At 44.0% G+C, this 25,791-nt stretch overlaps 1 pseudogene; it reads left to right on the top strand.

Annotated features, from left to right (window-relative positions):
• The first annotated feature begins 2,906 nt into the window (after window positions 1–2,906).
• Window positions 2,907–8,347, top strand: LOC119060445 (60S ribosomal protein L18a-like; annotated as a pseudogene).
• Window positions 8,348–25,791: the final 17,444 nt, after the last annotated feature.

Here is a 25,791-nt window from a genome sequence, read left to right as displayed (position 1 = left end):
AGTGGTGGCTTCCCTGGAGGGGATCTCAAGGTATAGTTTGGGGACCGGCATCCTGACCCTCCTGGAGAATTGATGAGATTCCTAATAGCCCTAATAGAGTGCCTTTCTGCCTAAACTATCAACACTACATTCTGTTGTTTGCAGCAAAGAACAGTGATTGATACAGCACCTGCACCTCATCTTTAAAATAACATTTTTATTGAGATATAATTCACATATTATTCAACTTATGTATTTGTACAATTCACTGGTTCTTAATATACTCACAAAGTATACTAAATAGTCAATTTTATATTTTCATCGCCTGAAAAGAGATAATTTGTAACCATTAATAGTTACTCCCAATACCTCCCCCCCCCCCCACACATCCTGTCTCTAAGCCCCCAAGTCTTAGGTGACTATTCTCTATATTTGTCTGATCTGGACATTTCATATAAATGGAAGCATACATTATTTGGGGTTTTTTTTTTGAGACTGGATTTTTTCACTTAGTTTCAATTTTCAAGGTCATTCCATGTTGTAGTATGTTTCGGTACCTCATCTGTTTTTATTGCTAATATTCCATTATATTGAAATACCTCATTTTATTTATCCATCAGCTGATGGACATTCTGGTTGTTTCTACTGTCTTGAATAATGCTGCTATGAACACATATGCAAGGATTTTGGGGGTGTGTGAATGTGTAAATATGTTTTCACTTTTCTTGGATACGTGCCTAGGAGTAGAATTGCTAGCTTATACCATTTTATGTTTAACTTTTTCAGGAAGTGCTAGGTTGTTTTGGACACAGTTGTACCATTTTACAATTCCTCAGCAGTATCTGAGGTTCCCAATTTCTCTACCACCTTGTCAATACTTGTTATTATTTGTCTTTTCTATTACAATCATCCTCGTGGGTATAAAGTGATATCTCGTAGTAGTTTTAATTTGCATTTTTATGCTGGCTAATGATGTCGAGCATCTTCTCATGTGCCTATCGACCATTTGTAAATCTTTAGAGAAATGTTTGTTCAGGTCCTTAACCCATTTTACAGTGGGTCATTCATCTTTTTATTATTAAGTTGGGAAGTTCTTTATATATTCTAGATACAAATCTCTTATCGAATATATGATTTGCAAATATTTTCACCCATTCGGTGGGTTGTCTTCTCGCTTTCTTGATGCACATCTCATTTTTTTATTGAGAACTGGCAAAATCATGAACAGAAGGCTTGTGAGTATTTAGAAAATATTAAAGAGGTCACTTGGAGGTAATAGTAGTTCACTGAGCAAAAAAACTAACATTTCATTTTGCTCTTAAACCTTTTCTCTCCTTCTGTTGCCTTTTTAATAAAAATATCATCTCCTCTTGTTATTAATATTACCTCCTATAAGGAAGCCCATGTCAACTTTCTATAAACCACAGGATTTTATAGCAAAGCTCGAATGGATTATCTTATCCAGTGGTGGACTTCTAATCACTGCGATATCAAGATCAGGCAATTGGACTGACCATCCCAGTTAGTGATATTGCAGAGGAGACACTTTGAATTTTTATATGGTTTCGAAGATTCTCTTCTATGATTCTAGTCATTCACTCACTCATTCACCCATCTATTTATTCATTCTTTGTCCAAGAGAAAATTTAAGAGTATTATAGGAATTTGCAAAATCCCACAAGTGAACAAAAATTAGGAGAAGTGGAAAAGAGAAAAAAATAAGCCAAATTAGAGATATCAAATGAAGTCAGGAGTGAGGAAAATACAAGAGAGCCACGTTGTTCAATGGAAAGCCATACATTTGGTTTCCAGTTTGCCAGCAGTCAAGGCCAAGAGGGAGACTTGATTAGCTACACAATTCACAGTGCCGATTAGGGGCAATTCCTTATTCAGGAAACAAAAAGCAATGGCACCTGAGCCCAGGCCCGCAAAAGTCACTCCTTTGTATTACGGTATTTCCTTTTCCAGTTCCCCACGGAGCTTTTAATCACTTTGCTAAATGCCTTTGCTCTCACGTTGGGCTGCACTCAGGAATGCTGAGGGCCCCGGAGCTGAGAACTATTGCTCCACAGCCGAAAATAAGAAAAACACTTGTTCTCCTTGGAGTCCCAACACCTGAGTCCTCCTTGAATTGGCTTTTCTAATGATGTCTTTGGAAAAATGACGACAAGTACCATTTGTGAGCACCCAGGCGCTTTACCATCTTGACCTCTAGTCTTCACAATAATCTTAAACAGATACAGGCATACCTGGTTTTACTGCGTTTCGCTTTATTGCACTTCACAGCTGGTGTGTGTGTGTGTGTGTTTACAGATTGGAAGCAAGACCCTCCACCAGAAAAAAAGACCTTGACTGGCTCTATCGTGATACTCTCTTTATTGTGCTGTCTGGAACCGAACCTGTGATGTCTCTGAGGGATGCCTGTAGCATTTTCCTGTTTTATGGGTGGGGAAACAGACTCGGGAAATGACCTGTTTAAGGTCACAGCAGAGCCAGGATTGTGAAGGGATGTAGTGGGCAGGGTGTTCAAGGGGTGTAGGTATGATGTGTGTGTGTGTGTGTGTGTGCGCGTATTGTATGGAGGAGAGGAAGAGAAAAGAAAAAAAGAGGGTAAAGAAGAAGAAGGAGAATTCTAGAATGTGTGTCAGCAAAAGTAAGCTTAGGGAGAACCCAAGAGCAAGAGTGAAAGTGAGGCAGAGAACATGCTAGAATATGTGTGAGGGAGGAGGGAGAATGAAGCACAATGACAGAACCCTTAGTGGGGAGAGGTGTGATTTAAGAGCAAATATTCCTTTTTTACTGGCCAGGGGTGGCCAGTCTGTCCCTCCATCTGTCTGTCAGTTGCTGGCCATGCTGTGTAGGCTGTAGCCAGTTCAGATGTCTAGAGGTCATGGTCCTATCCAAGGAGCTTATAAGGAGAGGGGGACATGGGAGAAAGACCTCAGAGCCCCAGTGCAGGGGGAGCGTCAGAACCAGTAAGAGGTGGGGAGAAAATCGTTATATGTTGGTTTGCAGGGGGGTGGGGGAGAAGAGGACTCTAGTTCAGCACTGAGTGTAACAAGAGGGATTGTTAAATAAATTATAACAGTCTGTCATATAATGTACCACCAGGAATAACAATGTAGATGTGTATTGATTGGCATGAAAAGAGATCCACAATTTATTATGAAGTAGAAGAAACTCAGCTGGTTGTAAAACAGGACATACAATGTGATGCAGTTTTATTTTTAAAAATTATATATTTAGGTATGTAAAAATATCTGCAGGCATAGATATAAAATTGCTAACAGCAATTACTTTTCCATGGAGGAATCTTGATTTCCTTATGTTCTTTTTTGTGTGCGTGAGCATGTATTTCTTTGATAAGCAGGAAACTGGGAAAGAGAGACTGTGTAGAGGATGGGAGGATGTGAATGAGACGGGAAAGTGCCTATTTATCAGTCCTGTCGTGGAGGGTGCAAAAGGCCCTGCTTGGAAGCCTAGAGTTAACCAATGACCGCCATGGCTGACCACTGGCTACACTGTCATGGTTCCTAGCTCTCTCTCCCTCTACTCCCACCCTCCCTCTTCCCCCCACTCACCACCCACCTCCTGACATTGTGGGACAATCCAGCTGATCTTTGGGAAGGTACCTGCACACCCTGTCCTGATTTGGGCCCAGCTGGAATGTGCACTTGACCACCGAGGAGGTGGAGAAGGGAGGAGCAGTGGGGTTTCCATTCAGGTTTTCTCTGTCCAGTACTTAGGATGCACAGCTGAGTCAGGCTTGGGAACAAGAACACACACGTTCTTCTACTCAGATGCCCTGGGCACAGACTTTGTCCTGCCACGTGTAATACCCAGAGTGGAAATTCTTGTGGAGAAAACCTAGGGAGCATGTTTGGGGCAGCTGACTAATGTGATTTATGTTTCTGTTGAAGTCTTTTAAACTTAGGGTTTAGGTCTGAGGTTGGCTCACACTGCCGAGGCCATTTGCCACGTGGACAGGGGTAGTTCAAAACTCAGCAAGCCTGGGGGCTGGTGTGAGGGATGCTGTGATAAATACCATTTGGGGCCAACACACGTAGGTGGACTTAACTAGGACTGTTCTTGTTCAAGTCCATTCTGGTCAGGCCCATTATGGACCTGCTGCTCCATAACAGTGAGTTTTAAAAACTATGTATATCAAACAGAAAAATAAACCCAGCCATTTAAACCACAATTGCTGACAGCTGCTTCTGCTCACAAAAAGTGATACAATTTCTCTCTAGAGGAGGTGGCTTTTTGCTTAGCAAAATTCAATTTAATTAGATGCTCAAGCAAACACCCTCTCTGTGCCCTTTCTAGCCTCACCTAGGGATGGCTGAGAAACTGACAAGCAAGCAGAGAGAGCAAACTCTCTGATAGGAAGTGCATAGCAACTTCAGGGTAGGCTGTGAGGAAGGAAAGAACTTAAAAGTGAGTGAAATGGTGGCAGGGAAGAAGCTATGGAGAAATATGTCTAGAAAGGTCCCAGTGCCCAAGGTGGTTCCAGGACAACTAGAGAAAAAACAGAGCTTTTTATAGTCATTGTTTTTCTTTGATCAATTCTGAGACTCTGTAGCCCCTTTAATTAACCCATTACGAAGAGCATCGTTCAAGTGACAAAGACACAGAAAGTGGGTTGATCAGGATGCCCGGTTTGAGGCTCAGGTGTGCCTCTTTGGGGATCTATAACTTTGAATAAGTTCCTTGACTTCTCGAAACCTTAGTTCCTTCACCTGGAAAAGGTAAGTAATGGTATCTGTGAGGATTAAATGAGATCAGCTGTATAAAGCGCTTAGTGCAGAGCTTGGCTCCTAGGAAACGCTTAGTGTCAGTGATGGTGATGACGGAGATGAAGAAGAAGATGAGGATGATGATGGGACAAGGATAACAATAGCTGCAGCCACGTTATATAGTCTGTCACCTGCCAGTATTTCATAGCCATTGGAGAAACCATAGGAAGGAAGACCTAGCTGAACATCAGACTTAGATGAACTAGAGCAGTGGGTCCCAAAGGGTGGTCCCTGGACCAGCAGCGTCAGCAGCACCTGGGAACCTGTTGGAAGTGCACGTTCTAAGTCCCCACCTCAGATCCACTGAAACAGAAACTCTGGGTCCAGTGGGCCCAGTGATCACTATTCTAACAAACCTTGTAGATGATTCCAATGCACGCTTTAAGTTTGAGAACTACTGAACTGCTGTTTCAGTATCTTGTAAGACATGAGCCACGTGGCTGATGGGTTAATTTTTTTCATGCTTGTTCAGATGTGGGTACTGTATAATCCTTGTAATTTCACTGCATGTGATTATCAGTAAATGTACTGCGGAATCAAATTTATTTAGGTGTGAAACATGGTACTTCAGTTTTCAAAAATTCTTCTCACCTTGCTCTAGAGTTCTCATTCTTGGGGAAATGCTCTATCAGTTTACCTCATCAATTTGCTCCATCAATTAGGAGCTCAGACGTCTGTCATGGGCTCCTCCCCCACCCCACCCCCTTCCTACAATGGCACCAGGGTGCAAGAGGGAGCTGAGGCAGCTTCGTGCCCGTAGAGGAGAAGTCCCTGCACATGCTCCGTGTCCTCCCACCACTCACAGACCTGACTCTGCTCTGAGGCTCTGGGTTCTGGCTGGTCCCGCCTGGTCTTTTGATGTCTTGTGCTGGCCTCTGCTGTTGGAAGCTGTGGTCCCCGTCACAGCTTCCCCAACTGCAGCCTTCTCCCTGGGGTCCTACTACCTAGACCTCCTTGGATCCTAGGACAGCAGACTGCTTCACACCAGGAGAGAAATGCCCTCAGTAAGAAGAAACAAAACAGCGGTATATCCCATAGTCATTCATTTTCCTTTCCTTCCTTCCCTCCTTCCTTTTTTTTTTTTAGTTTAATGAAAAGCCCAAACGAAAGACCTCTGTCTTAGAAATTGAAATTTAATAAAAGCAGATAACACTTTGGGAGGCTGTGGTTGCTATAATTGCTTAAATTTTAATTTAAGATTCTTCCCAAGAACTCAAGGTCTAGGTTATATGACAAGACACATCAGGAATTAAATTTCTTGTTACTTTAGATAGGACAAAAAATTAAAGTCTCAGTAAATTTGGGTTTTATAAAACCAGACCTTTCCTAATTATTGTAGGCCACAATCTGTCTTTACCACCTTTTAGAATATACACTAAACAGAAGATTTTCACTTGTTTTGCACTTCTTATAAGCAGTGAAAGCTTATTATTTAATCTTTCATTTTCTTAAGTCTTGCTTCTTCTCTACATGAGCTGTACATGACTGATGGACAAAGATTATAATAATTGTAGCTGGTAATGATTGGAGAGGTCACTATATATACCAGGTGTATCAGGCAGATGGATTATGTCAGGCTGCAGTAAGAAATGACCTCAAAATTTCGATGGCTCGACATAATGAAAATTTTCTTTTCCTCTTGTGGCGCGTGTCCATCAGGGTTATCAGGCAGCCTCTGCGCCTCACAGACGCTCAGGGTCTGGGTTGACAGAGGCCCCATCGCCACCCTGTGCCCCATGGGCTTCCCAGCGGAGCCAGGGGGTGTGGCCGATTGTACACCGTCTCTGAAAACTTCTACCCAGAAGTGCCCTCTCCATGTGCCTCACATTCCATTAGCCTATGCAAGTCACAGGGTCACCCCTAACTTTAAACTGAAATGGTACAGTTCTATCCTGTGCCGGGAAGGAGAGCCAGACATATTTGAGAGTGGCATTAATGATTATACCAGGCGCTATGTTAAGCTTCGACTCATGTTGTCTCCGTCCTTACAACTTCATGACAAAGGACTGTGGTAGTCCCGTTTTTTAGAGTATGGGAAGCCACAGCCACATAGTCTGTAAGTGGTAAAACGGGGTTTAGACCAGGTCTGCCGGATTCCAACATCTGTGCCTGTACCCTGAAGACTACCCTGTATTGTCGAGAATAGTGAGTTCCCTTTATCGAGCCCACGGGCTCTAAGCCTACATGTTTTTCACGCTTTATCTCATTTAGTCCTCCCCACCGCCTTGGGAGAAGGTGGCCTCAAAGACTGGCCCGTGCTAAAGGGAGCCAGAGCTTAGAGAAGTTGAGATCTCACAAGGAAATTGATCCTTATCTAATTGCAAAGACTGTTCTCTGAATCTGATCTACTGCAGTGCTTCTTAGAACGAATGTTCTTCATGAGACTCACTTGGGGTGCCTATCCAAACGCCAGCTCCTGGACCTTATTTTCCCCCAGTGAACCTGCTTTGAGGGAGGGGTGGGGAATGACAGCTCTGATACTCACCAGAATTTGATACCCACCATCCAGTTGTCATGCTCGCTCATGGTTGTCCCACTGTCCCTGGTGTAGCACCTTGCTTCTGGTGGTGAGTCAGCAAATCAAAAAACATACAATAAAACCCCAGCCCGCTGCCCTGGCTCACGTGGCTCAGTGGGTAGAACAGCAGCCTGCAAACTGGAAAGTCCCTGGTTAGATTCCTGGTCAGGGCACACGCCTGGGTTGTCGGTTGGGGGTAAACATCCATATTTCTCTCCCTCTCTTTCTCCTTCCTTCCCTATCTCTCTAAAAATAATAAAAGTCTTAAAAAAAAAAACGGCCCACTACCAGGCCGAATAGAGATGATATTTCTTTGCTACTTTGCTGGCACTTACAGGAAAAGGTGAAGAATTGAATACATTCAGCTTCAGGTTCCAGGCAAAATCCCTGACATCAACATTTTTTAAGACCTAAGGCACTAAGGGAAGGGGAAAAGTCAAAAATTATTGCTCAGTGGAATTAACTCCGCATTAAAATCGTAATTACGGAACTCATCACTGACCTGAAGCAGAATCTGGAAACATCGAGAGTCTGGGAGTATAGCCTTCTGTGGGTGGTGGAGGAAGCTTTGAGGCTGCCCACGGAGGACCAGGTGGTGGGGCGCTGCCTGCCCTCCCTGCGAGCGCTGCACAGGCGTGTCTTTGCACCTAACCATGTCATTGCCAAGTCTGCTTCTGGTACTGTGTGTCTCGATGGAAGAAGATGAAGAAATCTAATCTTCAGGGGAAATCATCTGTTGGAGGCAGGTATTCTAGAAGTCCCTCTTCGGGTGAAGAACTTTGGCATCTGGCTGTGCCTCAGCACCCCCTAGCGGCACCCGCAACGTGACCTGGAGTACCGGGACCCAACCATGGCGGGCGCCCACTCAAGGCAGATCATGAAGGTGGAGGAAGGAGACCGCGCCAGCAAGTGCCACCCACCGGCAGTCAAGCAGTTCCACGACTCCAAGATTAGGTTTCCGCTGCCTCGCCGGGTCCTTCTGCACCCGCACAAGCTGCTCTTCACCATCAAGAGGCCCAACACCTTCTTTTAGATGCAGGGCCTCCCTGTCCGCTGGTCTGCCCAAATAAACTCCTTGGGGAAAAAAATTTCTGTGAGTATAGACAGTGAGGCCCCTTCTCCCTCCACACCCCACATGTAGGCAGCTAGATTCTGAGGCTCCGAACACAGAAAGAGCAGGTCTACCCCGCACAACTGTGCAGGCCGAGCACAGCGCAGCCTGTGGTGTCCCTGTCGTGAGGATGGGTCTCAGACCTGAGTCAGGCCCTGGCTCCTGAGCCAGTCTCTGGCCTCCACCTCTCTAGTTGGTGTGGCTTGGGCCTCTCACCGACTAGAGAGGTCCTTTCTGGACCTCTCACACACCGTGATTTTGTGCGGTGCATCGTATGGAGAATTCACTGACTGTCACATTTCATGAATCCTTTATATGTTCCAAGCCCCACTCTAGTGCTTTAAAGCATGCAAATTTCATAATTACCCTATGGCACGTGCACCATTATTATCTCACTTCTATGGATGAGGAAACAGGCACAGAGAGGTTAGGTGACTTGTGCAAGGCCGCCCAGCGGTTTAATTGTAGGTACAGGATTCAAATGCAGGGAGCCTGGCTCCCCAGCTCATCTTAGCCCTTATGTGCTATTGACTCTGTTCTATGGCATGAAAGTGAGCATCTAGAATGAACTAGTCCAGTTTACTCAGGGCTGGCCAGCCCCTGGCAGTGCTCAGCTCTGGGTGATCTACTTTAAAAGAGGCACAAACTGGAGGTGATTCCGGAAAGGCTGATGATCAGTGTAGTAAGGAGGCTGAAGCTGTTATCAATAATATATTAAGTGCCTGGCTGTATAAAGTGCTTTATGTGGATTGTTTTATTTAAGCCTTTATAATGTCCCTATGGAGTAAATCCTAAAATTATCCCCATTTGATACAAAAAGAAACTAAGTCACAGAGAGGTTAAATAGTCTGCCCCACACAGCTAATAAGTATCAGGGCCAGAGTGAAAACCCTGGCAGCATGAATCCACTGGGCTTTAGACCAGAGTGCCGTGCACAAGTCCGGGGGGCTGGGGGAATAGGGGAGGACCCTGTTAAAATGCAAACTCTGATTCAGTAGATCTGGAGTGAGTTCGAGATTCTCCATTTCTCTCAGCCCCCAAGTGATGCCGCCGGTCCCCAGACCACACTCTGAGGGACAAGGCTTGACCACTCCCCAAGTGATCAGCGATGGGAGGGACCGAGGCGCTTAGCCTCCAGCCAGCTCAGTGGTGTGGTGTTGAAGGATGTCCTGGCTGTCTTCAAATATTTAAAGGACTTCCATGTGAAAAGCAAATCAGACTTGACTTACAGAGCCCCAGGGGACACAATGACACGGATATGTATCTATTTCCAGACCTGACCTTCTCCCAGAACTTCAGAATTCCGCATCTAACTGCTTGCAGAACCAGCCACTTGGGCATGTCCCTCAGGAAATTCAAACTGGATATATCCAAGTGCACCCACTGCCTCTCCCAATTTTCCATGTCAGTCACCCGCATCGGAAACTGGGAGCAACCCCGGGCCACGTTCAGTCACCCCAACACCCAATCAGTCATCAAAACCTGCCCATTTACCTTCTATTTATTTTTTTAAATTTTAGATTGAGGTAGGATTGACATATTACATGGCATTAGTTTTGGGTGTGCAACTTAGTGATTTGATAGATGTATACCTTGTGAAATGATCATCACAGTCAGTGTAGTTAACATCCATTATCTCGCATAGTTTGCATTTTTTTTCTTCTGGTGAGAACTTTTAAGATCTACTCTCTTGGCAACTTTCCAGTGCACAGCACAGTCTTGCTAACTATGGTCACCAGGCTGTGCATTGCTTCCCAGGACTTACTTATCTTATAACCGGAAGTTTGACCCTTCTGACCCCTATCACTACCTTCACCCATCCCCCACACCTCATAATCTGTTCTCTGTATTTATGAGTTTGTTTTTTTCTTCTTTAGATTCCACACAGAAGTGATATACAGTATTTGTCTTTCTCTAACTTAATTCCGTTAGCATAATGCCCTTAAGGCTCATTCTACTTTCCATCTTTTAAAAACATGTCTTCCCTTTGTTTCTTGCCTCTGTTGTTACTTCAGTCTCTTTGCATTTTTTCTCCCTGAACTGCTGCTATAGCTTCCACACTGCTCTCCTGGCCTTCAGCCTGACCTTGACTCCTGTCTCTGCACTGCACTTGGGCTGCCAAGTCCAAGATGTGAACCTTCCTAAGGCTCATGTCTCACCTCAGGTCTCCTCGGTTTCACACTCACCTGTGGCCTTCATGATAAAACCCACGCTGCTTAGAAAGGCCAAGGCGCTCTCCTCAGCTTGGCCTCTGTGGCCTTCTCTTCCTCGCTTCCTTCCATGTCCCATCTGGCAGGCTAAGCTCGAGGAACACCCAGTGCTCAGTGTTTTCCTGGACGCCTCCCTCAGATTCCTGCTTGCAGGCCTCCGGCGGGCTGGTCCCGGGAAGGATCTTCACCTGGTAGCCCTTACTCATCTAAGCTTCACAGACGTATATCTGCTCTAGAAAGCCCTTACTGCCCTTTTTTATTTAGGTTCCCAAGTATGTTCATTTTAACATTTAGCCTAACTACAGTGTCTACTATGCCAGACCCTAATATGCTAAAGTGGTCTGGGAATATGTGTGTTTCTCTTTCAGGGGGTGCAGGAACCGGCCACGTCTCACCCATAGGGGAATCTCCGCCATCTTACACAAGTATATGCTGACATGAGCTGTTTGTTTAACAGTGACTTGGCGTTATCTCCTCTCACTTTCACACCCCCATCTAATCCAACCAGTCCTGTTGACTCCACCTATAAAATACATCCAGAATCCAGCCTCTTCTAACCCATTTGCTGCCTGGACACTACAGCTACTTCCCACCTTCTCCCCCTCATCTCCACCCCGCTAGTGTGCTCACACAGCAGCCAGGATATGCTTTGAAAACACCAATCAGCTCACCACATCCCTCTGCTTAGCGGCCTCAGAGGTTTGCCATTACACTGAGAGTAAATCCAGAGTCCTCCGCGTGGCTCTCACGTCTTCATGATCTGCCTTTCCATTCTTCCTTGACCTCATTCTCCTGCCTCTCTCTCCTGTGTTCACCACGCCCCAGCCATCCTGGCCTTTGGGCTGTCACTCAGGTATGCCAAGCAGGTGTCTGCTTCAGAACTTCACCCCTGATGCTCCTTCATCTGGAATGTTCTTCCCTCAGATATTCACAAGGTGCCCTCTGTCACTTTAGCTTTGTCTCAAAGTTCAACTCCCGAGGGTACCCTTTTTAAAATTGTGCTCTCCTTACTCTCAACTTCTTCCCGTGATTTATTTTCTTCAGAGTAGTTAGTACTCTCCGTCTTTACATTATATAACACATAGTAACTGTGCATCTGCCCCACCAAGAATCGAAGCTCCTTGGGAATAGGACTCAGTCTTGTTCCCTGTTGCATCCCAGGGCCGGGAACAGTGCATGGACCAGTGAGTGGGTGCTCCCAGGAGATGCTTCTCAGTTCATTAGAAGGAAAGACTGTCTGTTGTCACCACCTGATGGAAAAAGGGGGCTCTGGAGGGGATCGATCCCCTGTCATGGAGACACTGAGTTTGCAGAAAAGCCGGCAACAACTGTCTCATGGGCATGGGTGCAGGAGACCGAGAGCAGCGAGGGGGTGAATCAGACGGTCTGCTCTGCACCTCAAGGTTTCAGTGGTATTTGGCTCTATGCACCTGCACGTGACCTTCAGAAAACCCTGGTGGGAACCCTTGAACTTGACTGAGGGAGACGGGATGCCAAAAAATTCACAGTTGAATGCTTTTCAACAGGAAATTTATTTTCCCATCTTTTAAGGAAATATATGATCATTCAAAACATCAGAAAGTAGGAGAAGGAAGAAAATGGATACACATAATCCCACCCAAGATGACCACTATTAACATTTTGGAGTATCCTTTTCCTGCTTTATTTTAGTGTATTTTTGCTGTTATTTATATAGTTACATATTTTATAGACTCATATCTTAGTCATCTTTTGCTACAAAGAAATCCCACCAAAACTTGGGGCCATAACAGGGCAGTAGTCATTTGTTACCTGTGGGTCAAGAATTCGGGAGCGCCTCAGCTCATGGTGCCAGCCCGGCACCTGTACACATGGTTGCAGTCGGCCTGGGGCTCATGCTGGACTCCTCTCAGTGGCTTCTGCATGTAGGAGCCTGGTGCCAGGGCTTGGAGACTCAGGTAGTGGTGACTCCGGAGGCATCTCCCTCCCTCTCCTTGTGGTTCGGCCACAAGTCTTCCCAGCATGGGTGTCGGGGACATGGTAGATACCTGCCCAGGGCTTTAGAATGCCAAAGCCATTTGTCTCACGACAAGCAGGCAGGAGTCTTTTCTGAACTGGTCTGAGGAGTGGAGGCAGCACTTCTGTCACTGTTATTGGGGGGGGGGGTGACAGTTACAAAACTCCACCTGGAGAGGAGGGTCAGTGTCACACTGTATGAAAAGTGTCTGTCTATTCATCCACGCCCCTATCATTCTCCTCTCCCGCTGGAAAAATCCAATGCACCAGTAAGTTACAATCATAAAATGCTTCTTCCTATCTTTTAAAAAATTAATCGTAGCATAAGCCTTGCCTGAGGACTTTTAAAACACTTTAAACATTTTTATTGCCAATAATATTTTGCTCTAATTAATTTTACCTGGTTCTGGACCTATCTTTGGTTTCTAGTTTTTTTTTTCTCCCCTATTATAAATAATGGTGCAATGAACATATTTATTAATTATAAAGCTGTTGCCTCTTTATTTCAAGAATTGGAGATATTAAACTATCCTATGAAATTACTGGTTTAAAGAGTACAGACATAAAAAGTATGTGTCCCTCTTCTAAATAAGATAGAAGTGTTTCTTTTAATATTCTCCCTGCTTGCTACAAAACTGCCTTCCAAAAGTGTCGCATCTACCAATTTACATTCCTGCTACAAGGCCGGCAAGAGTCTGTCTCACCTAACCATGGAAATGACCATTAAGAATCACCACTAAAACCACACTGTTAATTCAGTAGGCCACAAAAGGTATATTTCTTTACATTTCCTGAATTACTAGTAAGAGTGAGCATGTTTGCTTCTATTTGACAACCTGCAACATTAAAACAGTCTCTTTAAAGAAACATTTTTTAATTGAAAACATAAAGCATTCAAAAATGAAGAGAATAGTGTAGCGAACCTTCTTGGACCCATCATCCCTCATAACATCCAACCCATGGATGGATGGGTTTCATCTACAACCTGCTTACTCCGCCTCGCACATTAGATTATTTTTAAGAAAATCCCAGACATCATATTATTTCTCCATAAATATTTTAGGAGGTCTCTAGAAGATAAATGCTTTTACAAAACATAACCATAAAACCACTATGACACCTAAAATATTCTTCCATGTTAAATATAAAAATATGTTTAAATATTAAATATCCAGTCAGTGTTCAAGTTTCCCTGCCTTGTCTCATAATTTTTTAAAAAATTGGTTTATTTGAAATAGAATCTGAAGCTCTACAAATGGAACTTGTCAAATATGTATCATTTATACTCGACAGAGTTCTCTTGTTTTTAATTTTTTGCAATTTATTTTTTGAGGAAAAATAAAATAAACCGGGTCACTTGTCCTGTGGAATTTCTCGTCTCCCGGATTTTGTTGATCACACCCCTCTGCTGTTTTTTCATCGTGTTCCTCTGTCCCTTGTATTATCTGTGAATTAGTAAGTAGGTCAAAGGAACTGATCCAGTCTAGGTTCGAGTTTGGCACAAGGTTATATGCAGATGGCATTGTACACTCTCATTAGGAGCCAGGATCGAGTTGTCCCTTTCTGTGATGGTAGCTGCTCTTGATGACATTGCCTAGAACCACTGCGTCCTGAAATTAAGGCTTTGCAAAATAGTGATTTAAATATTCCTTCCTCCTCCTTCTTAGCCAGAAAGAGAAACTTTTGCTCATCGAGTATTTGGTCACCCTGAGGTGTATGCATACAAGAAAGGCAGGTTAAATGCTTGATTCTTCCCCTGCACTTACCAAATTTCAGAACGAGGAGTCAGTGTGGCAGCATCCTGGGGCTGCTACAGCAAGTGCCACAGACCGGGGGGTTGAAACAACAGAAATCAATTTTCTCATCATTCTGGAGACTGGAAGTGCAAGGTCTTGGTGTCGGCAGGGTTGGTTTCTTCTCCCTGTGTCCTCACATGTTCCTCCCTCCGTGTGTGTCTGAGTCCTTATAAGGACATGACTCGTGTTGACTTAGGATGCACCCCAATGACTTTATTAAACTTTAGTTACCTCTTGTAAAGCCCTATCTTCAAATACAGTCACGTTCGGAGATACTGGAGGTTAAGATTACAACACGAATTTTATGGGGACACAATTCAGTCCATAGCAATTGGCTCCCTAGGATTCTCCAAAGGAGACAAATGAGGGTTTTTCCCACTTAGTATTATTATAAACTCATGAATTTTAATTTATTTGATGTACAGGGTGGGGCAAAAGTAGGTGTGTACAGTTTGTATGACAAAATATGGTAACTAATAAATAATAATACAAGAATTAACTCTGTGTTTCACGTACTCACACTTGTAAACCTACTTTTCCCCACCCTGTATTTTAATCCATTGTAGTTATTGTTATTAATTCTTACATTGTCTCATTTTCGACTATTGGGAAACCCTCAGAGTTGGCTTCTGAATCCTTTAGAGGTGGCCCAATTGTCTTTGACACATTTTTTGATTTTTTGGCATAACAAAATGTTCCAGGCTCATCTCCATATTTCTTAAATCTGGAGTCAGCCAGTTCTCCTTGTAACCTTGGTTTTTGTCATGGACAATGGCAATTCAGGCCCATCATAGAGGTGCTAGGGATGCCCAATACTGCTGGGTTGGTTAGGAAGTGTTCACATTTTTAAAAAAATAATTTACAAAATATATTGATGGAAAGTGATAAGATTATACAGTAACCATAAAACTCGAACTCCTAGCAAGGGTGGGAGGCAGTCCCTTCCCTTTTGTGCTCTGTCCTCTATCTCCGGAAAATACATTCCTGGGCTCCTGGACCCCATCGCTCCCAGGGAGGTCGACACAGGGGAGGCTCTGGCGGGAACCGGGAAGACAGCACGAGGGACAGGCCAGGGAATTTCTCCCCCTCCTCTCTGCACTCTGTGGCATCTCCTCTAAGGCTCCAGCTCAGGCCCTGCTGTGCTGTCCCTGTACAGGGGCTGCCCTGCTGTCCCTGTAGGACAGCGTACAACTGTCCCTCCAGCCCAAACAACAAGCCGCTATCCCCAACCTCTGAACTGGGCACCTGTTGGGCGTCTCATCTCTATGGTCTCCGCTACCACCTATTTCCTGTTTTAAATTCCTGCTGCTTGAAGGACCTAGAGTGGTTTGTGCTTCCTGGATGGGAGAGTTACGGTCTAACATTAATATTAATAACTCTATCAGGTGGGTAATGGAGGAAACAGAGGCAGAGGAAGGTTAAGCAACTTGTTTCCAGTCACATAGTTAGTAAATGTTGGAGCCTGGAGATGAGCCCAGATGTTTTTGTCTTCATCCTGGTTCTTGATGTGCACAATTAGGTAAGACAACCATCGACCCACTCACTCTGCTTTGAGAAGTCTCTCCTTAGACTTACAGCCGGTTCCTAAGCTAAGAAGGGGTGTGTCCTAATATTGTGGGGTTATTTCCCTTCTGGGAATTTTCCGGACCATTTTCTCATGAAGCTCCTTTCCTTGGGAACTCATGAATGACTAAAATGTCTGCGGTTCATTTCTGCTTTGCCCTGTGCTACTGATTTATTGATAATTTAGAAAGCTTTCCTGTCTGATGTACAGACGTGTAATGGACAGTTGATTAAGCACAGGGTTTGTGGTCACATCTATAAAACCCTGAATACTGGGCTTTGGAAGGAATGTAACTCCGCACAATGAAACTGTTTCTCTGGGGTAGCTAGCTAGAGTCAACCAACAATACCTTTTCTTTTCTTTTTTAAAATTTTATTTATTTTTATAAATAAAGAGGAGAAGGAATGGAGAAAGAGAGGGAAAGAAACATTGATGTGAGTGAGAAACATCTATCAGTTGCCTCTCGTCTGTGCCCCAATTGGTGACCAAACTCACAACCCAGGCATGTGCCCTGACCCCGAATCCAACCAGCAAAACTTTCGTTTTGTGGGGACGCCCAATCCACTGAGCCACAGCCATCAGGGCCAACAATAGCTTTCCTAAAACACCGACTATGATAGCCCAAAAATGTTCATGTTACAAAAAAAGAGACACTAAAAATTTAGAACAGCTATCTTTGAGTGGAATGAAAAGGGAGAGAAAACTTTAAAACAGGAAAATTAGTATTGCCCCATAGATCCTGGTGTGGGAAATGGAACATCAAATTAATCTCACATGTGAAATAAAAAATATTAAAAGTCCGTATCGCCTAGAAAGACATTAGACATGGACACTGATGAACGATTACTTTGGTTCAGAGAACAGGCTCTTCCCCTACAATGGATATCATTGTTATTACCTAAAAGATATTTTTCTTTTTTTTTAATCCTCACCTGAGAATATGTTTTTACTGATTTTAAACAGAGAGAAAGAGAACGACAAAGAGAGAGAGAGAGAGAGAAACACTGATTGGTTGCCACCTGTGCACGCCCCTACCAGGGATTGAACTCACAACTTAGTTATGTACCCTGACCAGGAGTCGAACCTACAACCTTTTGGTGTTTGGGATGACATTCCAACCAACTGAGCCACCCAGCCAGGGCAAAGATATTTTACCTTTTGACCCTGAGTCCATTTTCAGGTTTTACCAATGAGGGGAGTACTACGTTTGGGGCGTGCTGGTCATTTAGGACTAGTCTGCAGTGTCAGAATTTGTGCATTCTGCCTTTCCAGGTGCCAGCCATGAAAATCATTTCTGTCCGGCACCTTGGAGGATCTGAAGGTTGGTTACATCCTCCCCAGTTTGGTGTTTCTACTGTAAACAATCCTGGAGTGAGATTCTTTAATGAGGACTTTTGAAATGGGATCTAGTTTCAGTGGGATGCTGGAGAGTGTCAGCAGAAAGACACTGCTTCCCTACATCAAACACTCCTGCTCCCTGTCCCAGGAAACTAGTGAATCTTTTCTTTCCGGTCTTTACCTTTTCCTGAATTCAAAGCATTCTCTGTCCACAATGACTCTGAAGCTGATAGAGCTCAAGGTCACATCTAGGCACTAAGTTTACAGAAACCGTCGCTTAGTTTTAATCCTGCAATGGTTTTCCCCCTAACTGCTATTCATGAGTGCAAGGCACTGTCGCCAATTAATTTTAATTTTATACAGAGAGAGCTCACCTGGTAAGTCTGCGAATTTTTTTTTCTGTGGGAATCGCAAAGGACCAAAGCAAAACTAGGTCGAGCCCAAGATAGTCTCATTAAATTCCAAACTTGCCAAACTAGAATCATGGGGCCAGGCATGGTGTGCAAGCCCATGCTTGACTGAGGTATTAGAGGCAGGCTCACTGTGTTGACCTTTCATATGCTCTGCCTCTCTATCAATAATGCAAACAGCAGCCCTCACAGCTCAGAGCAGCCACGGAGCCGAGGACTCCTAGGGATCAGGACACAGCACTACTGCTGTTTCAGAGAATAAATATGGAGAAGGGGGCCAGCATGTACCCAGAGAGCAGGCTGCAGCCAGCACCTTGACCAAGGGCCCAAACCAACCTGGACAAGGGCTAAGGAATAATTTGTGAAGAACGAAAGAGTTGTCGGCCTATTCACATTTTACAGCAGGATGCTGTGTCAGTTTTTAGTATGAGGCAGAGAACTTTGCAACTTAGGTCATCAAATTCAGAAGAGGAGACTCTCCGGGCTTCCAGCTTCCAGTCGCATTACACCCAGCAAACAGAGGTCTTGAAGCCACTGTGATGACCAATGACTGTGACTCCCCTGCTTTCAAGAGACTGATTGAGAATGAACTAGAATCTTGTAGTCCCAATTCCAAACACCTCGGACATGGATTCTGATCGGCTCAGTGAGACTGATGTGTTCATAGTTGGCCTCATCAACTTTGGGTGGCATAACAGAGACCTCATAGGATATACATAGCCCCTGGGGCCCATCCCCGTAGGTGAGGAGCAAACTAGGATCCTTGTGAGCTGAGCAGAACCTGCAAGGAGTACATACTGTGACTGTCTTACAAAGAGAGATGCTGCAGGTTGCATTTCCTGTTCTTCTTAGAATAGGAAGTCGCTGCTATAACACTACACCCCCTTCCTTTAAAGTCTCCACTTTCTGATTTAATGGTCCTTCAGAACACAGGACATCTGTTAGATGAACCCGTCGCTGAGGACTGTAGATCCTAGTTTCTGAATTTTGTAACAAGGCTGTGCATTCTCCAGGATCAATATTAACTAGGTCCACCAATGTGGTGGTCACGTTAGATGGATTGCCAACCTGTGATGCTTGGTTACGAAGATACGCCAGACATTTTCCATCTTTCATCCTGTGTTGTTGCTGTCTTCTCAGCCAGGAATAGTCTTAAATAATACAGCCATCGAAATTCTAATCATCATCCCTAAAGGCATAGTTCAAATTTCAGTTCCTTCTGAAGTCTCCCCTGATCTTCCCAAGTTTGGAGTTGCCAGATTTAGCAGGCAAATAATATAAGATACCCAGTTAAATTTAACTTCAGATACATAATGAGTAACTTATAAGTATTTCTCAAGCATTTCACAGGGCATACACTAAGATTTAATTTGTTGTTTATCCGAAAATAAAGTTTAACTGTATTTTTGTATGGTAACTCTCATCTAGTTGGATTTCAGTAAAACGTCTTCACACTCCCAACCGGCTACCTACACCCTTTCTTGGATTTATTTTACTCTGCTGTGGATATGTTGGTTGTTTCTGTTTGCTTCTTTCTCACTAAATTGTAAGATACTATAGTAAAAAATTCTTCCTTAAAAAAAAAAAACTTTTGTTTTTTAAAGAGCAGTTTTAGGTTTGCGATAAAATAAAGAGGAAGTAGCAGAGATGTTCCATACGCCCCTTTCTTCCACACACACAGATCCTTCCCCAATATCTGCAGCACTCACGAGAATGGTACACTTTTCACCAAAGGTAAACCCACGCTGACATGTCACGATCACCTGGAGTCAGTAGTTTATGTTAGGGCTCACTCTTGGTGGTGTATGTTCCATGAGTTCGGACTGATGCATAATGCCAAGTATCCATCATCACAATCTCACCCAGAGTACTCTAACTGCCTTAAAAATCCTCTGGGTTCTGCCTGTGCATCAGCTTTCCCTCCAGAACCACTGACCTTTATTACTGTTTTTATAGTTTTGCCTTTTCCAGAATGTCGTATAGTTGGAATCACGCACTGTGGAGCCTACTCGATTGGTTTCTTTATAGATACTTGGTATGCATTTAAGGTTCCTCCATGTCTTTTCATGGCATGGGAGCTCACTTTATTTTAGTGCTGAATACTACTCTGTTGTTTGGATAATCCCCAGAGTTAAAGGCAGAGTAGGTGTTAGAATAGGAGAAGATGCATGCAGGGAACTGGAGAGTCAGGGCAATGAGACTGTGGAGAAAGCCGCAGATGAATGGCCTAGTCAAGGGCTGTGCTGGATTTCGTGAGGTCCCTGGTGTCTACTCTGAAGATGGGTGTAGTGGACATTTGCCAATTTTTCTGGCCAGCCAATCAATACCTTTAACATCCTTCCTATGTCTGAGAAATTCTCCACTTAATGAATCGTCTCTATCCCCATCCTAGGGTAGAAGCCAGAAACTTGCTCTTCCAATCTCCTTGGTAGCCAGGATACAGTCAATGAGATGAATCTGCTCTGTGTAATGAACTGGAAACTAATGAGGCAGAAAAGCAGTTTCTGGTTAGAGTCCATTCTATTTAGGATGCTGATGAAAACCAAGAGGCAGTAGGGACAGAGTTTCCAGCGGTAGCATCGGTGCCCAGTGTGGGTGATGTCAATTGAAAGGGCTGTGCCCAAGGGTGGCAGCAGTGGGACTCTGGTAGACTGGATAACTATCCCCTATCTTCACTCTGTCCCTAGACTAGAATCTACACCTCTGGACATGTGACTTACAGTGTCCCCTATGACAATAGACAAAGTCCACACTGACCCATATACCTTGAACTGGACTATATGACTTGTTTTGAGCCATGGTGCCTTCGTTCTATGTAGGCTGGGGATCTAAGAAGCATGGTTAATTTTCATCATCTTCCTGGAGTCTCCACCCTTCTCGTGAGATCATCTGTAGCCATTGTCACTTCAGTCTGGGTCCTGGAATGAAGATACCTGACACAGACCTGAACCTGACCCAACTCGACCCAAATTCCAACTAAGCTCAGCTGAGCCCCATCAAGATGAGCCAAACTACAACTGACCCATGAAGATAAAATAAAATTCTTATTGCTGAGATGGGAGAATAATTTATATGGCATTATCACAGAAGAAATCTGACTAATACAGTACCCCTACTGGAGTGCTTCCCAGGTATGATTTGGGCAGGGTTGATATTCTGCAATCATGTCCTAGAACAACCATGAAGGTTACTTACCATCATCCACTGTTCTGATTTGTTGGACCCTGTGTCACATGGTTGTCAAATATTTGATGATCATCTCAAGTTTGATTGTCCCTGGTGATGTGACTTCCAAACCTGATTCTTCAGCCCTTTTTGGAGATTCTGTAATATACCTAATATCCGTGAATGAATGAATTTTCTGCATTAAAGAAAGTATGTTTCGATTCACAACTTAAAACCCTGACTAGAAGCAATGAGAGTACCAAGGTCAGGGCACCTTGACCTTGGCAGGGGGTCTCTCGTCTCCCTCAGTGAACACAGTGCATGTTCAGATTTGCTTTATGAAAGCATTTCAGCACTTTCTATCTTTGGACTTTGGGTAAAAATGTAAACAGCCTAAGAACTTTGTTTCTACATTTTTACAAATCTGGCACCAATACATCAGTCTCTTCTCCTTGGTGCCCCTGGGGCAGGTTTCTTTTTCAGTTCAGTGAAATGAAGATTGGCCATGACCCAAGAGACCCAGGCTCCAATCCCAGCTGTGCCAATAATCTTCACGACCTTGAGAAAGCGAATTTCTTTCTTTGGGTCTTAGTTTTCCTGTATGCAGAATCCCAGGACACTAACATCTGACCTTTTTTTTTTTTTTTTTGATGCTGATGACCAGGGAAAAAAGAAATGATGGGAACATGTTATGGAAAGCCACAAGATCTAAGTATATGCAAAGCATATGGCATGCACCTCTGTTTAATATGTAGTTCAGCATTAATTATGTATAAATGTATACTCCAGCATATATAACAGTCTGGAAGAAAATGTGCAAAAGTGCTAGTTGTGATTTTCTCAGGGCTCAGATTGTGGGGGATTTAAATATTCTTTTAAAAATCTACCACATTTTCCATAAGGAGCATTTACTATCTTTGTTATGAGAGGATTATTTTCTTAAAAGAAAAGAAAGGTGCTAATGTACTATGTTGATGTAGGGGAAGTTCTCTTGAAAGTATTTTGGCTCAAAGTGGGACCCGTTTTCAAGTTAAAGTAAGTATAAGAAAAGGTAGGAAAAATGGGGAGAAAGAGCAGAAAGGGCAGGAAGGGAGTACTCCTTTGCAGTCAGGGCACTGGCCCATGAGAGGGAGAGAGATGGGGAGAGGCATGTGGAATAAGGGTCTCCCTTCTAAGCCCAGAGAACTCCACTGGAATGTGGCACTTTGAGCCACAGACTCATTCATCACCAGTTAAGCCATGACCACCAAATGCACAGGAAGCCAAGTAGAAACCTGACCCCCAGCATCAGCCTATAGGTGAATGCTGTTCCATCCCCAGCACAGGGCAATAAAGGATCTGATTACACACATCCTCAGGAAATCCTCTGGAAATAATTCAGTGCATGACCCTGGTAAAGAGGCCAGAATTTTTCTCTAAGCCATGTTTTTTTTTTTTTTTTTAGTTTTCTACAGCAATCATCTTCTAAAAAGGTTTCCCCATTGTACATGCAGTGGAGATGAAGGAAACTTAGGCTGTTAGGCTGAGGATAAGCACAGAGGCCACAGGGTTTGGTTGCTTCCTCATCTCCATCATTACTATTTCACTATTTCACCCCAACAGGACAATTCTCTGGCTCTGGCAACAATGAGAGAAAAAGGGAGGAGGAGAGAGACATTAGTTATGATCACATTGCTTCTCCAAACCTATGTGGAGCACAGAGCCTGCTCCAGGGACAGTCAAGGGCTACAAGGCAGTCCCAAGATTACAGTCTAGTGAGAGAAACAGATAGACACACATATTTCAGTACTAACTGGTAGGTCCTTTAAGAAAGATAGTCAATAATGGCCATCGCTAATATTTATAGAGGGTTCAGAATATACCATGCATGTGCTAGGCTCTTCACATGGGTTATCTCTTTAAGCTTCACACCAACATTATGCGGTAGGTACTACTATTTTCCCCATTTCACAGATGGGAAAACTGCCATTTGGGGGAGCTTAACTAACTTGCTGAGGTCACACGACTTATCAGCAGAGGAGCAAGTGTGTGAATCTAACCCATGTGGCTCCAAGCCCACCTGCTTAATCCCCCTGCGCTACAGTATAGGGAGGGGAGGCAGAGGAGGAGCAGCTCACCTACCTGGGAAAAATCACAGAAAGCTTCATGGAGGAGGTAACTCTTGATCTGGGTCTTAAAGGATGAGCAGGAGTTTACTTGAGGACAAGGAGGCGGGAAGGGCAGAATCTTTTGAGGCAAAGGGTAGAGAAGCAGCTTGGCTTCTTCTGGAAATACCAATACTCTGGTACAGCAGGAAGGTAGGGGGCCAGCAAAGGCAGGCTCTGAACGATGAGGAGCCTGTTGAGACACTTGGCCTAGCTACTGCTGCACCTGGTGGCTTCTCTTCAGAATCATCATGGGCATGTGAAGATGCCAGCAGGCAGAATGTGAGCCAGCCGTGGCCTCGCAGGACCTGGCACTCCCAGCTCTGCTGGGGCACCTTTCCAAGGAGCTGAGTTGGGTCTTTTCCAGGATGTCCCCTGGTGGACCAGCAGCCTATCTAAGTGCCAGATATAGCAACCATGTTGAAATGTGAGAGGGACAGTTCTGGAAAGGATGGACAGGAGGAGTCTTTTACCTGAAACATGTGGTGATCAGGACCAGAGACTTTGACTACAGAACTGTGGATCTGGAGTTTGGCTCCTCCGTTTACTTACTGTGTGACTTTGAGCATGTCACTTAGCTGCTCTGCCCCTCACATGTGTCTTATATAGACTTAGGCATCATCATACCTGTTCCTTAGGCTTGTTGTGAAGATTAGATGAAGCGATGCATATCATGTACTTAACACAGTGCTTTGCACAAACACTCAGACTGTGGTCGTCTTATTAAAAGCAGTTACAGCCACTCATTCAACATTCACTAGCAAAAAGTTGTTGAATGTTTTCTAATGCCTGGTGCTAAATTATTGCTGTGAACAGGGGCACTGAGTTGTTGACTGCTTGGAGCTTATATTCTAGGGAGGGAGGCAGACAATAAATGATTTATATATATATTATATATAATTATATATGTATAACTTCAGCTAATGATGAGTGCTATGCAGATAATAAAAGGGTAAAGAGTGAAGTGTGTGTTTGTATGTGTGCACAAATGGGAGCTGTAGATAAGATAATCAGCTAAGGTCTCCTACAGGAGCTGGTATTTGAGGAAAGGCTTGAATCAAAGGAGCTTATATCATAAAAACGTAGAACAATAATAGTCCAGGCACAGGACACAGCAAATGTGAAGACCCAGAGGCAGGAAAGAACTTTACATATTCAAGGAATAACAAGAAAGCCACTGTCCTGAATGGGGGAAGTGGGGAGGGTGATAGGAAATGAAAGAAGTAATGATAGTAGTAAAAACAGCAACCATAATAATTTCTATTGAACATTTACTGGGGGCTAGATGACTCATGTTTATCTTCACAATTGCTCTGCATGGGATGGGCTACTAGAGTCCCCACTTTACAGTTGGGAAACCGAGGCTCAGCAAAGCAGAGGAACTTGCCCAAGGTCACACAGCCAATATTATTCGGGCTGCAGAGCCAGGATCTGGGCTGAACAGATGGCTGCAGAAAACATCCCCAGTCCTACCTTATTCCACCTTTTCACTAGGACGACACTCAACTGTCCATTTAGCTTAGTGCACAGCAGAGGGGTGTGCAAGTGCACGCATGTGAGCGTTTGTGCGTGCACATGAGCATGTGCCCCTCTGCACCTGAGTGTGTGTGCATGCACATGGGATCAGAGGCTCAGGACAGTGAGAAATGCAGATGTATCTTAGCTCTTGGTCGTGGAAGCAAGACTAACACACAAGCAAAGACAAGGATTAATTCAAGACTAATTATATTTATGTGACAAACCGTGTGGCACAAACCCTCATGCTTCAGGGACACCAGGGAAGCAGGAGTTGTCAAAGGGAGGAGAGGGAGGCAGTGTAGGTGGTGACGGAAAGGAAGGACTCCAGACTCAAATCCCATCTGCTCCACTACCAGCAACATGATTTGGGGCAATTCCTTAGCCTCTCTGTGCCAGTCTCCTCATTTGTAAATTGGGAATAATAACAACACCCACTTCACAGAGGTGTCGTGGGGATTAATTAAATGAGTTAATGTACATAAAGCTCTTCGAAAACTGCCAAGCAGGAAGTGTTTGCCATTAGTTCTAGATTTTTAAAAATTACTTAACTGATAAAACACTAATGTTCATTTTATAGCCTCTTTCTTGATGGTTTCATGATTTATTCCTCTTACTCCTCAATGTTGCAATTTCAATATATTGAATAGGTGGTCCATCTCCCTCTACCTGACACCTTGGTGTTTCAGGTCCTTGCACGTCTTCCCTCCAGTGACCTGCTCCTCCGTCCTCTCAGTCACTTCCTCACATACTACATCCTACACTGCACTCCATCCCTGATATTGTTTTGTTGTTCAGTTACAGTTGTCCCCGTTTCTGCCCCCTGCTATTGCTCTCCCCTGCCCCGTCCAACCCCTGCTCCCAAAGACAATCCCCGCCCCATTGTCTTCATCCATGTGTCCTTTGTACATGTTCCCCATCTTTCCCCCATCACCCCCCTTTCCCTGTGATCACTATAAGTTTGTTCTTTATTTCCATGTTTCTGGTTCTATTTTGCTCGCTTGTTTGTTTTGTTGATTAGGTTCCACTTATAGGTGAGATCATATGGTATTTGTCTTTCACCTCCTGGCTTATTTCACTTAGCATAATACTCTCTAGTTCCATCTATGCTGTCACAAAGGGTAGGAGTTCCTTCTTTCTCTCTGCCACATAGTGTTCCATTGTGTAAATGTACCACCATTTTTTGATCCACTCATTTATTGATGGACACTTAGGCTGTTTTTAGCACTAGGCTATTGCAAATAATGCTG

The sequence above is a fragment of the Artibeus jamaicensis genome, unplaced genomic scaffold (assembly GCF_021234435.1).
Source record: "Artibeus jamaicensis isolate MK-2021 breed Jamaican fruit bat unplaced genomic scaffold, CSHL_Jam_final contig_233, whole genome shotgun sequence".
Classification (NCBI taxonomy): domain Eukaryota; kingdom Metazoa; phylum Chordata; class Mammalia; order Chiroptera; family Phyllostomidae; genus Artibeus; species Artibeus jamaicensis.
The sequence above is the reverse complement of the archived record's forward strand: the minus strand, read 5'-3'. Positions and strand labels throughout refer to the sequence as shown.